Raw genomic sequence first — 14,739 nt, forward strand, 5'->3', positions numbered from 1 at the left:
GACACACAGACGGAGAGAGAGAGAGACACACAGACGGAGAGAGAGAGAGACACACAGACGGAGAGAGAGAGACACACAGACGGAGAGAGAGACACACACAGACGGGGAGAGAGAGAGAGACACAGACGGAGAGAGAGAGACACACAGACGGAGAGAGAGACACACAGACGGAGAGAGAGAGACACAGACGGAGAGAGAGAGAGACACAGACGGAGAGAGAGAGAGACACAGACGGAGAGAGAGAGACACAGACGGAGAGAGAGACACACAGACGGAGAGAGAGAGACACACAGACGGAGAGAGAGAGACACAGACGGAGAGAGAGAGACACAGACGGAGAGAGAGAGAGACACAGACGGAGAGAGAGAGAGACACAGACGGAGAGAGAGAGAGACACAGACGGAGAGAGAGAGAGACACAGACGGAGAGAGAGAGAGACACAGACGGAGAGAGAGAGAGACACAGACGGAGAGAGAGAGAGACACAGACGGAGAGAGAGAGACACAGACGGAGAGAGAGAGACACAGACGGAGAGAGAGAGACACAGACGGAGAGAGAGAGAGACACAGACGGAGAGAGAGAGAGACACAGACGGAGAGAGAGAGAGACAGATGGAGAGAGAGAGACACACAGACGGAGAGAGAGAGACACAGACGGAGAGAGAGAGACACAGACGGAGAGAGAGAGACACAGACGGAGAGAGAGAGAGACACAGACGGAGAGAGAGAGACACAGACGGAGAGAGACAGAGAGAGACAGATGGAGAGATAAAGGGAGAGAGAGAACAACATCCCTAATGTCTCAGTGGAAAACGAGGAAAAGTAAAAGACCAGAGCAGCTCTTTCCTCCCCTTCCTCTCCTCTGGTGTCCCACATTTAGTTTACCTTTCATATTAAAATAACATTTCTCTGGCTGCGAAGCTCGGAGGGGGCTATTTTCACACATGCACTCACACTGCTGGCTGCAATGAGTCACCCGTACCCATAACCCCCCCTGAGGGACTCAGAAGAATTTCCTCTGGAGGGGTTGATGATGATAATAAAATACTAATTTCTCCTGACCCCTGCGTGTCTGGGTTGACCCCCCTAGCTGACTCCACAGTCCCCCTCGCCCCCCTGGTCATTTCAGAAAAGACACATGGGGGCAACCCGTTTAAAAAATAATAATAATAGCCAGTTTTCAACACTCACTGTGTGGAAGAGTGCAAAGTAGAGCCCCCACCCTGTTACCAACCACTGCCCCCCAACCCCCTTTAAAGCACTGAGATTCCAACATTTCAAAGAGGGTCAGGGTCCCGGTGACAGACAGACAGGAGGGGAAACGGAGCCCCCCTCTCTACCCTCCTCTAGCAGGGGTCAAGCCAGAGCACGATGGACACAGATGGAGACAGACCTTCTGGTCCCTGGTCTGTCTGTCTCAATAAAGATCATCAGAAGTTAGTCTCTGTGGGTACTGAAGGGAAGCAGTACAGTACAGTGCTGGCTGGCTCGGTAGTTAACGATCAGGGTCAGCAGTACAGTACAGTGCTGGCTGGGTAGTTAACGATCAGGGTCAGCAGTACAGTACAGTGCTGGCTGGCTGGGTAGTTAAAGATCAGGGTCAGCAGTATAGTACAGTGCTGGCTGGCTGGGTAGTTAAAGATCAGGGTCAGCAGTACAGTACAGTGTTGGCTGGGTAGTTAACAATCAGGGTCAGCAGTACAGGACAGTGCTGGCTGGGTAGTTAACAATCAGGGTCAGCAGTACAGTACAGTGCTGGCTGGGTAGTTAACGATCAGGGTCAGCAGTACAGTACAGTGCTGGCTGGCTGGGTAGTTAAAGATCAGGGTCAGCAGTATAGTACAGTGCTGGCTGGCTGGGTAGTTAAAGATCAGGGTCAGCAGTACAGTACAGTGTTGGCTGGGTAGTTAACAATCAGGGTCAGCAGTACAGGACAGTGCTGGCTGGGTAGTTAACAATCAGGGTCAGCAGTACAGTACAGTGCTGGCTGGCTGGGTAGTTAACGATCAGGGTCAGCAGTACAGTACAGTGCTGGCTGGCTGGGTAGTTAACGATCAGGGTCAGCAGTACAGTACAGTGCTGGCTGGCTGGGTAGTTAACGATCAGGGTCAGCAGTACAGTACAGTGCTGGCTGGCTGGGTAGTTAACGATCAGGGTCAGCAGTACAGTACAGTGCTGGCTGGCTGGGTAGTTAACGATCAGGGTCAGCAGTACAGTGCTGGCTGGCTGGGTAGTTAACGATCAGGGTCAGCAGTACAGTACAGTGCTGGCTGGCTGGGTAGTTAACGATCAGGGTCAGCAGTACAGTGCTGGCTGGCTGGGTAGTTAACGATCAGGGTCAGCAGTACAGGACAGTGCTGGCTGGGTAGTTAACGATCAGGGTCAGCAGTACAGTGCTGGCTGCAGAGTTAAAGATCAGGGTCAGCAGTACACGACAGTGCTGGCTGGGTAGTTAAAGATCAGGGTCAGCAGTACAGTACAATGCTGGCTGGGTAGTTAACGATCAGGGTCAGCAGTACAGTGCTGGCTGGCTGGGTAGTTAATGATCAGGGTCAGCAGTACAGGACAGTGCTGGCTGGGTAGTTAACGATCAGGGTCAGCAGTACAGTGCTGGCTGGCTGGGTAGTTAACGATCAGGGTCAGCAGTACAGTACAGTGCTGGCTGGGTAGTTAACGATCAGGGTCAGCAGTACAGTACAGTGCTGGCTGGGTAGTTAACGATCAGGGTCAGCAGTACAGGATAGTGCTGGCTGGGTAGTTAAAGATCAGGGTCAGCAGTACAGTACAGTGCTGGCTGGCTGGGTAGTTAACGATCAGGGTCAGCAGTACAGTACAGTGCTGGCTGGGTAGTTAACGATCAGGGTCAGCAGTACAGGACAGTGCTGGCTGGGTAGTTAAAGATCAGGGTCAGCAGTACAGTACAGTGCTGGCTGGGTAGTTAAAGATCAGGGTCAGCAGTACAGTACAGTCCTGGCTGGCTAGCTGGGTATGTAAGGAGCAGGGTCAGCAGTACAGTGCTGGCTGGGTAGTTAAAGGGACATTTAGAAAAATGTCAACTTCATACTCATCTCCAGCACCACCCCAACATCAGCATATGTGAAAATGGCACGTTTCTATGTTTTGTTGTAAAAATAAATAGAGGAACATAAGTGTTTCCAATGACATCATCAACAAATTGGTAGACAATTAGTGGCAATGCCTACTCATAATTGGTTAAAATCACAAGATGCACACCGATGATGTCATTGGAAAAACATTTTTTACTACAAAACATAGAAACGCACTATTTTCACAGATGATGTTGGGGTGGTGCTGGAGATGATGAATATAAAGTTGAAAAATTGTGAAATTCCCCTTTAAAGAGCAGGGTTACCAGAGCAGACCGACACACCTGCAGCATTCTTTGACAACAACCAGGCCAGACACACAGAGCAGGGCCAAACCAGAGAGGGCCAGGCAGGCCACCATTGGGCTGTAAATAACAAAAGAGAGACGAGGGAGAGAGAAGGGAAAGGAGCATCTGCGTTCCTGTTGACACACACACAGACAGACACAGTTACACACCCACACACTAAGCGCAGAGCAGACGCAGACGCAGAGCAGAGCAGACGCAGAGTAGACAGAGCAGACGCAGACGCAGAGCAGACACAGAGCAGACGCAGAGCAGACGCAGAGCAGACGCAGAGCAGACGCAGAGCAGACGCAGAGCAGACGCAGAGCAGACAGAGCAGACGCAGACGCAGAGCAGACACAGAGCAGAGCAGACACAGAGCAGACGCAGAGCAGACACAGAGCAGAGCAGACAGAGCAGAGCAGACACAGAGCAGACGCATAGCAGACGCAGAGCAGACAGAGCAGACGCAGAGCAGACACAGAGCAGACGCAGAGCAGACGCAGAGCAGAGCAGACGCAGAGCAGACAGAGCAGAGCAGACACAGAGCAGAGCAGACGCAGAGCAGACACAGAGCAGACGCAGAGCAGACGCAGAGCAGAGCAGACACAGAGCAGACGCAGAGCAGAGCAGAGGAGAGCAGACATAGAGCAGACGCAGAGCAGACACAGAGCAGAACAGACAGATGGACAGAGCAGAACAGACAGACGGACAGAGCAGAACAGACAGACGGACAGAGCAGAACAGACAGACGGACAGAGCAGAACGGACAGAGCAGAACGGACAGACGGACAGAGCAGAACGGACAGACGGACAGAGCAGAATGGACAGACGGACAGAGCAGAACGGACAGAGCAGAACAGACAGACGGACAGAGCAGAACAGACGGACAGAGCAGAACGGACAGACGGACAGAGCAGAACGGACAGAGCAGAACAGACAGACGGACAGAGCAGAACAGACGGACAGAGCAGAACAGACAGACAGACGGACAGAACAGAACAGACGTACAGAGCAGAACAGACAGACGGAGCAGAACAGAACAGACAGACAGAGCAGAACAGACGGACAGACAGACGGACAGAGCAGAACAGATGGACAGAGCAGAACAGACAGACGGACAGAGCAGAACAGACAGACATACGGACAGAGCAGAACAGACAGACGGACAGAGCAGAACAGACAGACGGACGGACAGAGCAGAACAGACAGACGGACGGACAGAGCAGAACAGACAGACGGACAGAGCAGAACAGACAGACGGACAGAGCAGAACAGACAGACAGACGGACAGAGCAGGACAGACAGACAGACGGACGGAGCAGAACAGACGGACGGAGCAGAACAGACGGACGGAGCAGAACAGACGGACGGAGCAGAACAGACGGACGGAGCAGAACAGACGGACGGAGCAGAACTGACGGACAGAGCAGAACAGACGGACAGAGCAGAACAGACAGACAGCCGGACAGAGCAGAACGGACAGACGGACAGAGCAGAACGGACAGACGGACAGAGCAGAACGGACAGACGGACAGAGCAGAACGGACAGACGGACAGAGCAGAACGGACAGACGGACAGAGCAGAACGGACAAACGGACAGAGCAGAACAAACAGACGGACAGTACAGAACAGACAGACGGACGGACAGAGCAGGACAGACAGACAGACGGACAGAGCAGGACAGACGGACAGAGCAGGACAGACAGACAGACAGAACAGACAGACAGACGGACGGAGCAGAACAGACGGACGGAGCAGAACAGACGGACGGAGCAGAACTGACGGACAGAGCAGAACAGACAGACAGACGGACAGAGCAGAACGGACAGACGGACAGGTGCAGGACAGACGGACAGAGCAGGACAGACAGACGGACAGAGCAGAACGGACAGACGGACAGAGCAGAACGGACAGACGGACAGAGCAGAACGGACAGACGGACAGAGCAGAACGGACAAACGGACAGAGCAGAACAGACAGACAGAAAGACGGACAGAGCAGAACAGATAGACAGAAAGACGGACAGAGCAAAAACAGACAGACAGGTAGGCAGACATGCACACAAACACACACCAAGCATGCAAGTGTACACAGACACTGACAGGCAGACACACACACTCCCATTCAGCACACAGACAGCACACATACATTGGATGAACATACTATAGAGAACGTCAAAGTGTACAAATATTTGGGAGTGTGGGTGGATGACAAGTTGAGGAAGCTCAAGCTGAAAATAGTTTTTTATTACCGGCATAAGGCTTGTTTTTCCTCTGAAGGCCAGGAAGGAGCTGGTACGATGTACAGTACCAGTCAAGAGTTTGGACACCTACTCATTCAAGGATTTCTTTTATTTTTACTATTTTCTACATTGTAGAATAAAGTGAAGACATCAAAACTATGAAATAACACATATGGAATCATGTAGTAACCAAAAAAGTGTAAATCAAATAGATTTATATTTGAGATTCTTCAAAGTAGCCACCCTTTGCCTTGATGACAGCTTTGCACACTCTTGGCATTCTGTCAACCAGCTTCACCTAGATGCTTTTCCAAAAGTCTTGAAGGAGTTCCCACATATGCTGAGCACTTGTTGGCTGCTTTTCCTTCACTCTGCGGTCCAACTCCTCCCAAACCATCTCAATTGGGTTGAGGTTGGGTGATTGTGGAGGCCAGATCATCTGATGCAGCATTCCATCACTCTCCTTGGTCAAATAGCCCTTACACAGCCTGGAGGTGTGTCAAATCAAATGTTATTGGTCACATACACATGGTTAGCAGATGTTGTTGCGAGTGTAGCGAAATGCTTAAGCTTCTAGATCCGACAGTGCAGCATTATCTAACAGGTAATATCTAACAATTCCACAACAAAACCTAATATCTAACAAATTCCACAACAAAACCTAATACACACAATCTAATAAAGGAATAGGATAAGAATATATAAGTATAAAATATATGGATGAGCAGTGACAGAGTGGCTAAGATGCAATAAATAGTGAAGGATACAGTACATATGAGATGAGTAATGCGAGATATGTAAACATTCTTAAAGTGACTAGTGTTCCATTTATTAAAGTGGCCAATGATATCAAGTCTATAGGTAGGCAGCCGCCTCTCTGTGCTAGTGGTGGCTGTTTAACAATCTGATGGCCTTGAGATTGAAAAACAGCTTCTATCTCTGTCCCAGCTTTGATGCACCTGTACTGACCTCGTCTTCTGGATGATAGCGAGGTGAACAGGCAGTGGCTTGGGTAGTTGTTGTCCTTGATGATATTTTTGGCCTTCCTGTGACATCGGATGTTGTAGGTGCCCTGGAGGGCAGGTAGTTTGCACCCGGTGATGCGTTGTGCAGACAGCACCACCGTCTGGAGAGCCCTGCGGTTGTGGGAGGTGCAGTTGCCGTACCAGGCGGTAATACAGCCCGACAGGATGCTCTCAATTGTGCATCTGTAAAAGTTAGAAGGGTTTTCGGTGACGAGCCACGTTTTTTCAGCTTCCTGAGGTTGAAGAGACGCTTTTGCGCCTTCTTCACCACACAGTCTGTGTGCTTGGACCATTTCAGAGATACAGAGGAACTTAAAACTTTCCACCTTCTCTACTGTTGTCCCGTAGATGTGGATAGGGGGCTGCTCCCTCTGCTGTTTCCTGAAGTCCATGATCATTTATTTTGTTTTGTTGACATTGAGTGAGAGATTATTTTCCTGACACCACACTTCGAGGGCCCTCACCTCCTCCCTGTAGGTCGTCTCGTCGTTGTTGGTAATCAAGCCTACCACTGTTGTGTCGTCTGCAAACTGATGATTGAGTTGGAGGTGTGCATGGCCACGCAGTCGTGGGTGAACAGGGAGTACAGGAGGGGGCTGAAAACGCACCCTTGTGGGGCCCCAGCGGAGTGGAGATGTTGTTTCCTACCTTCGTCACCTGGGGGCGGCCAATCAGGAAGTCCAGGACCCAGTTTCACAGGGTCTCAAGCTTAATGATGAGTTTGGAGGGTAGTATGTTGTTGAATGCTGAGCTGTAGTCAATGAACACCATTATTACATATGTCAGAATAATAGTAGAGAGAAGGATTTATTTCAGCTTTTATTTCTTTCATCACATACAGAGTGGGTCAGAAGTTTACATACACGCAATTAGTATTTGGTAGCGTTGCCTTTAAATTGTTTAACTTGGGTCAAACGTTTCGAGTAGCCTTCCACAAGCTTCCCACAATAAGTTGGGTGAATTTTGGCCCATTCCTCCTGACAGAGCTGGTGTAACTGAGTCAGATTTGTAGGCCTCCTTGCTCACACAAGATTTTTCAGTTCTGCTACAAATTTTCTATAGGATTGAGGTCAGGGCTTTGTGATGGCCACTCCAACACCTTGACTTTGTTGTCCTTAAGCCATTTTGCCACAACTTTGGAAGTATGCTTGGGGTCATTGTCCATTTGGAAGATCCATTTGCAACCAAGCTTTAACTTCCTGACTGATGTCTTGAGATGTTGCTTCAATATATCCACATAATTTTCCTACCTCATGATGCCATCTATTTTGTGAAGTGCACCAGTCCCTCCTGCAGCAAAGCACCCCCACAACATGATGCTGCCACCCCCGTGCGTCACGGTTGGGATGGTGTTCTTCGGCTTGCAAGCCTCCCCCTTTTTCCTCCAAACATAATGATGGTCATTATGGACAAACAGTTCCATTTTGTTTTTTCAGACCAGAGGACATTTCTCCAAAAAGTACGATCTTTGTCCCCATGTGCAGTTGCAAACCGTAGTCTGTCTTTTTGATGCCGGTTTTGGAGCAGTGGCTTCTTCCTTGCTGAGCGGCCTTTCAGGTTATGTTGATATAGAACTCTTTTACTGTGGATATAGATACTTTTGTACCGGTTTCCTCCAGCATCTTCACAAGGTCCTTTGCTGTTTTTCTGGGATCGATTTGCACTTTTCGCACCAAAGTACGTTCATCTCTAGGAGACAGAATGCGTCTCCTTCCTGAGTGGTATGATGGCTGCGTGGTCCCATGGTGTTTATACTTGCGTACTATTGTTTGTACCAATGAACGTGGTACCTTCAGGTATTTGGAAATTGCTCCCAAGGATGAACCAGACTTGTGGAGGTCTACAATTATTTTTCTGAGGTCTTCTTTTGATTTTCCCATGATGCCAAGCAAAGCGGCACTGAGTTTGAAGGTAGTCCTTGAAATACATCCACAGGTACACCTCCAATTGACTCAAATTATGTCAATTAGCCTATCAGAAGCTTCTAAAGCCATGACATCATTTTCTGGAATTTTCCAAGCTATTTAAAGGCACAGTCAATTGAGTGTATGTGAACTTCTGACCCACTGGAATTATGATATAGTGAACTATAAGTGAAATAATCTGTCTGTAAACAATTGTTGGAAAAATTAATTGTGTCATGCACAGTAGATGTCCTAACCAACTTGCCAAAACTATAGTTTGTTAACAACAAATTTGTGGAGTGGTTGAAAAACGAGTTTTAATGACACCAACCTAAGTGTATGTAAACTTCCGACTTCAACTGTATACGCTTGCGGAGGGATATAGACGGCTGTGACTATAACCGAGGAGAGTTCAGTTGGGAGATAATATGGTCAGCATTTGAGTGTGAGGAGTTCTAGGCAGGTGAACAAAAGGACTTGAGTTATTGTATGTTGTTACAATTATACCATGAGTCGTTAATCATCGGTGTTGGGTCATTGTCCTGTTGAAAAGCAAATGATAGTCCCGCTAAGTGCAAACCAGATGGGATGGGATGGGATATCGCTGCAGAATGCTGTGGTAGTCATGCTGGTTAAGTGTGCCCTGAATTCTAAATAAATCACTGACGGTCACCAGCAAAGCACCCCCACACCATCACACCTCTTCCTCCATGCTTCACGTTGGGAACCACACATGCGGACATCATCCGTTCACCTACTCTGCGTCTCACAAAGACACGGCGGTTGGAAACAAGTCTCTCAAATTTGCACTAATCAGACCAAAGGACAGATTTCCACGGTCTACTGTCCAATGCTTGTGTTTCTTGGCCCAAGCAAGTCTCTTCTTATTATTGGTGTCCTTTAGTAGTGGTTTCTTTGCAGGAATTCGACCATGAAGGCCTGATTCACACAGTCTCCTCTGAACAGTTGATGTTGAGATTAGAGGTCGACCGATTAATCGGCATGGCCGATTAATTAGGGCCAATTTCAAGTTTTCATACCAATCGGTAATCTGCCTTTTTGGGCGCCGATTACATTGCAATCCATGAGGAAACTGCGTGGCAGACTGACCACCTGTTACGCGAGTGCAGCGTCAAAAGGACCTTGTGGCTGCAATGAGCCAAGGTAAGTTGCTAGCTAGCATTAAACTTATCTTATCAAAAGCAATCAATCTTCACATAATCACTAGTTAACTACAAATGGTTGATGATATTACTATGTTAACTAGCTTGTCCTGCGTTGCATATGATCAATGCGGTGCCTGTTAATTTATCATCAAATCACAGCCTAATTCAACTTCGCCAAACGGGTGACGATTTAACAAATGCGCATTCACGAGAAAAGCACATTCGTTGCACAAATGTACCTAACAATAAACATCAATGCCTTTCTTAAAATTAATACACAGAAGTGTATATATATTTTTTTTAAACCTGCATATTTAGTTAAAATAAATGCATGTTAGCAGTCAATATTAACTAGGGAAATGGTGTCACTTCTCTTGCGTTCAGTGCAAGCAGAGTCGGGGTTATGCAACAGTTTGGGCTGCCTGGCTCGTTGCGAACTGGGATTCTTCCTAACAATGACCGTACATAATTATGACATTACATTGAAGGCTGTACAATGTAACAGCAATATTTAGACTTAGGGTTGCCACCCGTTCGACAAAATACTGATTGGTTCCGTATTTCACTGAAAGAATAGACGTTTTGTTTTCAAAATGAAAGTTTCTGGATTTGACCATATTAATGACCAAAGGCTCGTATTTCTGTGTGTTTATTATAATTAAGTCTATGATTTGATATTTGATAGAGCAGTCTGACTGAGCGGTGGTAGGCAGCAGCAGGCTCGTAAGCATTCGTTCAAACAGCACTTTACTGCGTTAGCGAGCAGCTCTTAGCAATGCTTGACCCACAGCGCTGTTTATGACTTCAAACCTATCAACTCCCGAGATTAGGCTGGCAATACTATAGTGCCTATAAGAACATCCAATAGTCAAAGGTATATGAAATACAAATGGTATAGAGAGAAATAGTCGATGAGTCATAATTCCTATAATAAATACAACCTAAAACTTCTTAACTGGGAATATTTAACCACCAGCTTTCATATGTTCTCATGTTCTGAGCAAGGAACTTCAACTTTAGCTTTATTACATGGCACATATTGCACTTTTAGTTTCTTCTCCAACACTGTGTTTTTGCATTATTTAAACCAAATTGAACATGTTTCATTATTTATTTGAGACTAAATAGATTTTATTGATGTATTATATTAAGTTAAAATAAAAAGGTTCATTGTTCATTCAGTATTGTTGTAATTGTCATTATTACAAATATAAATAAAAAAATCGTCTGATTAATTGGTATCGGCTTTTTTTGGTCCTCCAATAATCGGTATCGGCGTTGAAAAACCATTATCGGTCGACCTCTAGTTGAGATGTGTCTGTTACTTGAACTCTGTAAAGCATTTATTTGGGCTGCAATTTCTGAGACTGGTAACTCTAATGGACTTATCCTCTGCAGCAGAGGTAACTCTGGGTCTTCCTTTCCTATGGCGGTCCTCATGAGATCCAGTTTTATCATAGCGCTTGATGGTTTTTGTGACTGCACTTGAAGAAACTTAAAAGTTCTTGAAATGTTCTATATTGACTGACCTTCATGTCTTAAAGTAATGATGGACTGTCGTTTCTCTTTGATTATTTGAGCTCTTGGTCTTTTACCAAATAGGGCTATCTTCTGTATACCCCTACCTTGTCACAACACAACTGATTGGCTCAAATGCATTAAGAAGAAAATAAATTCCACGAATTAACTTTTTTAAGAAGGCACACCTGTTAATTGAAATGCATTCCAGGTGACTACCTCATGAAGCTGGTTGAGAGAATGCCAAGAGTGTGCAAAGCTGTCATCAAGGGTGGCTATTTGAAAAATATAAAATATATTTTGATTTGTTTAACACTTTTTTGGTTACTACATGATTCCATGTGTTATTTCATAGTTTATGTCTTCACTATTATTCTACAATGTAGAAAATAGTAAAAATAAAGAAAAACCCTTGAATGAGTAGGTGTTATAAAAAAAATTTGGCCAGTAGTGTATGCAGACCTCAACCACTACCCTGAGAGCACTTGATTCAGTATATCAGGCAGCCCTCAGGTTCATTACCAATCAAAATCGTTGGTGGAGTTTAAACACTTGGTCGATTATAAATATCATGGAAGAGTATAATTGTCTTTAGGACAGCTGTTTTTTTAGTTATGACATTTTGTGTTTCTTTACGTAATATGTAATTGTTGTACTGTATGTGTGTCTATAGTTTTAGTAAGTTGTTTTGTCTGAAACGTTGTTTCCCTTGCTGCTGTCGGACCAGGTCTCTCTTGAAAAATAGATTTTATCTCTATGAGAAAAACCTGTAGAAATAAAGGTTAAATAATAAAATACTCTGACATGAACTTCAGAGACCCAGTCATCACACAGATTGTGTGAAGGTTAGCCAGGAGACACAGTGATCATGCTTGTTGGACTAACTGGCTGTTATTGATATCATTTTGGCTCATTGGTTTTTAGACATGGAAGGGGAAATGTCATATGAGCACATTGGGCAGCGGTGGTGCTAAGATAAAGTAGAGTTAAAAAAGAATAGTTAAATTGCAGACTCAGATGCTATGCTTTTTAAAATAAACTTCAAAAGATGAGAACAACTTTTGTGTTTTTGATCCTTCCAACATTAGAGAGTTTTGTGCAAGAGAGCGAGAGGTTTGACTTGGACCAAAAAGCAGTAAAAAAATCAAATAGAAATAATCTTCAAAGTCACAGCGAAAACCACGCTGGTCAGCAGAGAGCGAGAGAGTGGTGGAGCCCCTTGAAGATGTGGACACTGATATTGTGCTTGGTCACTCACAATGACTTCACTGTGGCAGAGAGGAGTTGAAAGGAGTGTTGGTTAGTTAAGCTTCCGTGTCATACAAGTTGCACTTGTAATTACAGGACCATAAACACCCACAGACATTAAGCTATTAGTACATAGTAGAGACACGCTCTCACTCTACAGCTGAGGGCCATTGTGGTGTTGCCGTGGCTACGGCGCTATTCTCACATCTGCAGAGCTAAAGCAAACAGGCAGATGAGAGAGAGAGAAAGGCCCGTAGGTGAAGGGAAGGAGTATTTACAACCAGGCAGTTAACAGACAGAACATTACACAGCAAGGCACTGTCAAAGTGCTGAGCCAGAGTAGTGGAGGAGAGTAGTGGGAGAGGAGGCTCTGTTTTCTATCTTGTCTTCTGTGCAAATGCTGCTGAGAGACTTGGGATCGGCTGTCCTTTGTGTGGCGTGGTGACGCCAGGTCGCTCAGAAAACCCAAACCCAGTCTGACATGGTTCCTCTGTCTGATGTCATGGTCTGACAGCTGTGGCCTGCTCTTCTCGCTGTTGACAGAGAGAGGAAAGATAGGAGGAGTGCGGTGGTGGGTTGGGCTTTACTGTACCCGTACGCGTGGCTGCCACCTCACCTGTGGACTGACTCAACCGGGTCAGAGGGCTTTACTGTACCCGTACGCGTGGCTGCCACCTCACCTGTGGACTGACTCAACCGGGTCAGAGGTCCGGGTCTGAGCTCCAGGGGTGTATCTGTTTCCCTGTTGCCATGACACCGGCAGAAGTTGTGGGGGGGGTGGTAATAAATCCTCAACTACCTCAGTATGTCAGTGTGCATTTGTGTCAGACACACACTGTGTTACGAGGCCCCGTGGCGTGTGCAGTGGCACAGCACCAGGTAGAGCACCAGTCAGGCTCCAGGTGTGTCGAACACATGATTATATCCACTAAGCCACTTTTACCTCTCCTCTCCCACACCTACTGATGGCTGTTCTGGTGTCAGTGTCTGCCTGTGTGTTACAATGTTAAACGTCTGGTGGGGTCTCCCTACAGCATCCTGGGCTGCCTCCCTAGTGGTGTTGTGGCAGACCAGAACAGACCAGACCAGATCACAGCAGACCAGAACAGAGAATAGACCAGACCACAGCAGAGAACAGACCAGAACACAACAGATCAGAACAGACCACAACAAACCACAGCAGAGAACAGACCAGAACAGACCAGAGAACAGAACAGAACAGAACAGACCACAGCAGAGAACAGAACAGACCAGACCAGAGAACTGACCAGAACAGAACAGACCACAGCACAGAACAGAACAGACCAGAACAGACCAGAACAGACCACAGCAGAGAACAGACCAGAACAGACCACAGCAGAGAACAGAACAGACCAGAACAGACCACAGCAGAGAACAGACCAGAACAGACCACAGCAGAGAACAGAACAGACCAGAACAGATCACAGCAGAGAACAGACCAGAACAGACCACAGCAGAGAACAGAACAGACCAGAACAGAGAACAGACCAGAACAGACCACAGCAGAGAACAGACCAGAACAGAACAGACCACAGCAGAGAACAGACCACAGCAGAGAACAGACCACAGCAGAGAACAGACCAGAACAGACCAGAACACAGAACAGACCAGAACAGACCAGAACAGAACAGACCAGAACACAGAACAGACCAGACCACAGCAGAGAACAGACCAGAACAGACCACAGACCAGAACAGACCAGAACAGACCACAGCAGAGAACAGACCAGAACAGCGTGAAACCCCCATGGTCTCGCTGCTTTATTCCCATGATAGTGAGCTGCAGACCTGTAAAGAGGGGGATCCCCACAGAAATACAATAACTAGAGATTCTATGGGTATCCACACCACCCACTGTGAGTAGTCCACACTCTACGGGGGGGGGGGGTGAAGTGAGTAAGCACACAGGAGGGGAGAACTGAGTCACAAGTCCAGAGAGGTGAGGGAATCCCAGAGAGGTGAGGGAGAACCCCTAGGGAGGCCCAGCGAGGTGAGGGGGAGGCCCAGGGAAGCCCAGAGAGGTGAGGGGGAGGCCCAGGGAAGCCCAGAGAGGTGAGGGGGAGGCCCAGGGAAGCCCAGAGAGGTGAGGGAGAACCCCTAGGGAGGCCCAGCGAGGTGAGGGGGAGGCCCAGGGAATCCCAGAGAGGTGAGGGAGAACCCCTAGGGAGGCCCAGCGAGGTGAGGGGGAGGCCCAGGGAAGCCCAGTGAGGTGAGGGGGAGGC

General features: G+C 47.3%; 1 protein-coding gene across 1 annotated transcript in view; it reads left to right on the forward strand.

Annotated features, from left to right (window-relative positions):
• Positions 1 to 14,739, forward strand: part of LOC115171770 (dynein assembly factor 5, axonemal) — a 65,693-nt gene that overhangs the window by 11,331 nt on the left and 39,623 nt on the right. The window lies entirely within an intron of this gene.

The sequence above is a fragment of the Salmo trutta genome, chromosome 32 (assembly GCF_901001165.1).
Source record: "Salmo trutta chromosome 32, fSalTru1.1, whole genome shotgun sequence".
Taxonomy (NCBI): Eukaryota; Metazoa; Chordata; class Actinopteri; order Salmoniformes; family Salmonidae; genus Salmo; species Salmo trutta.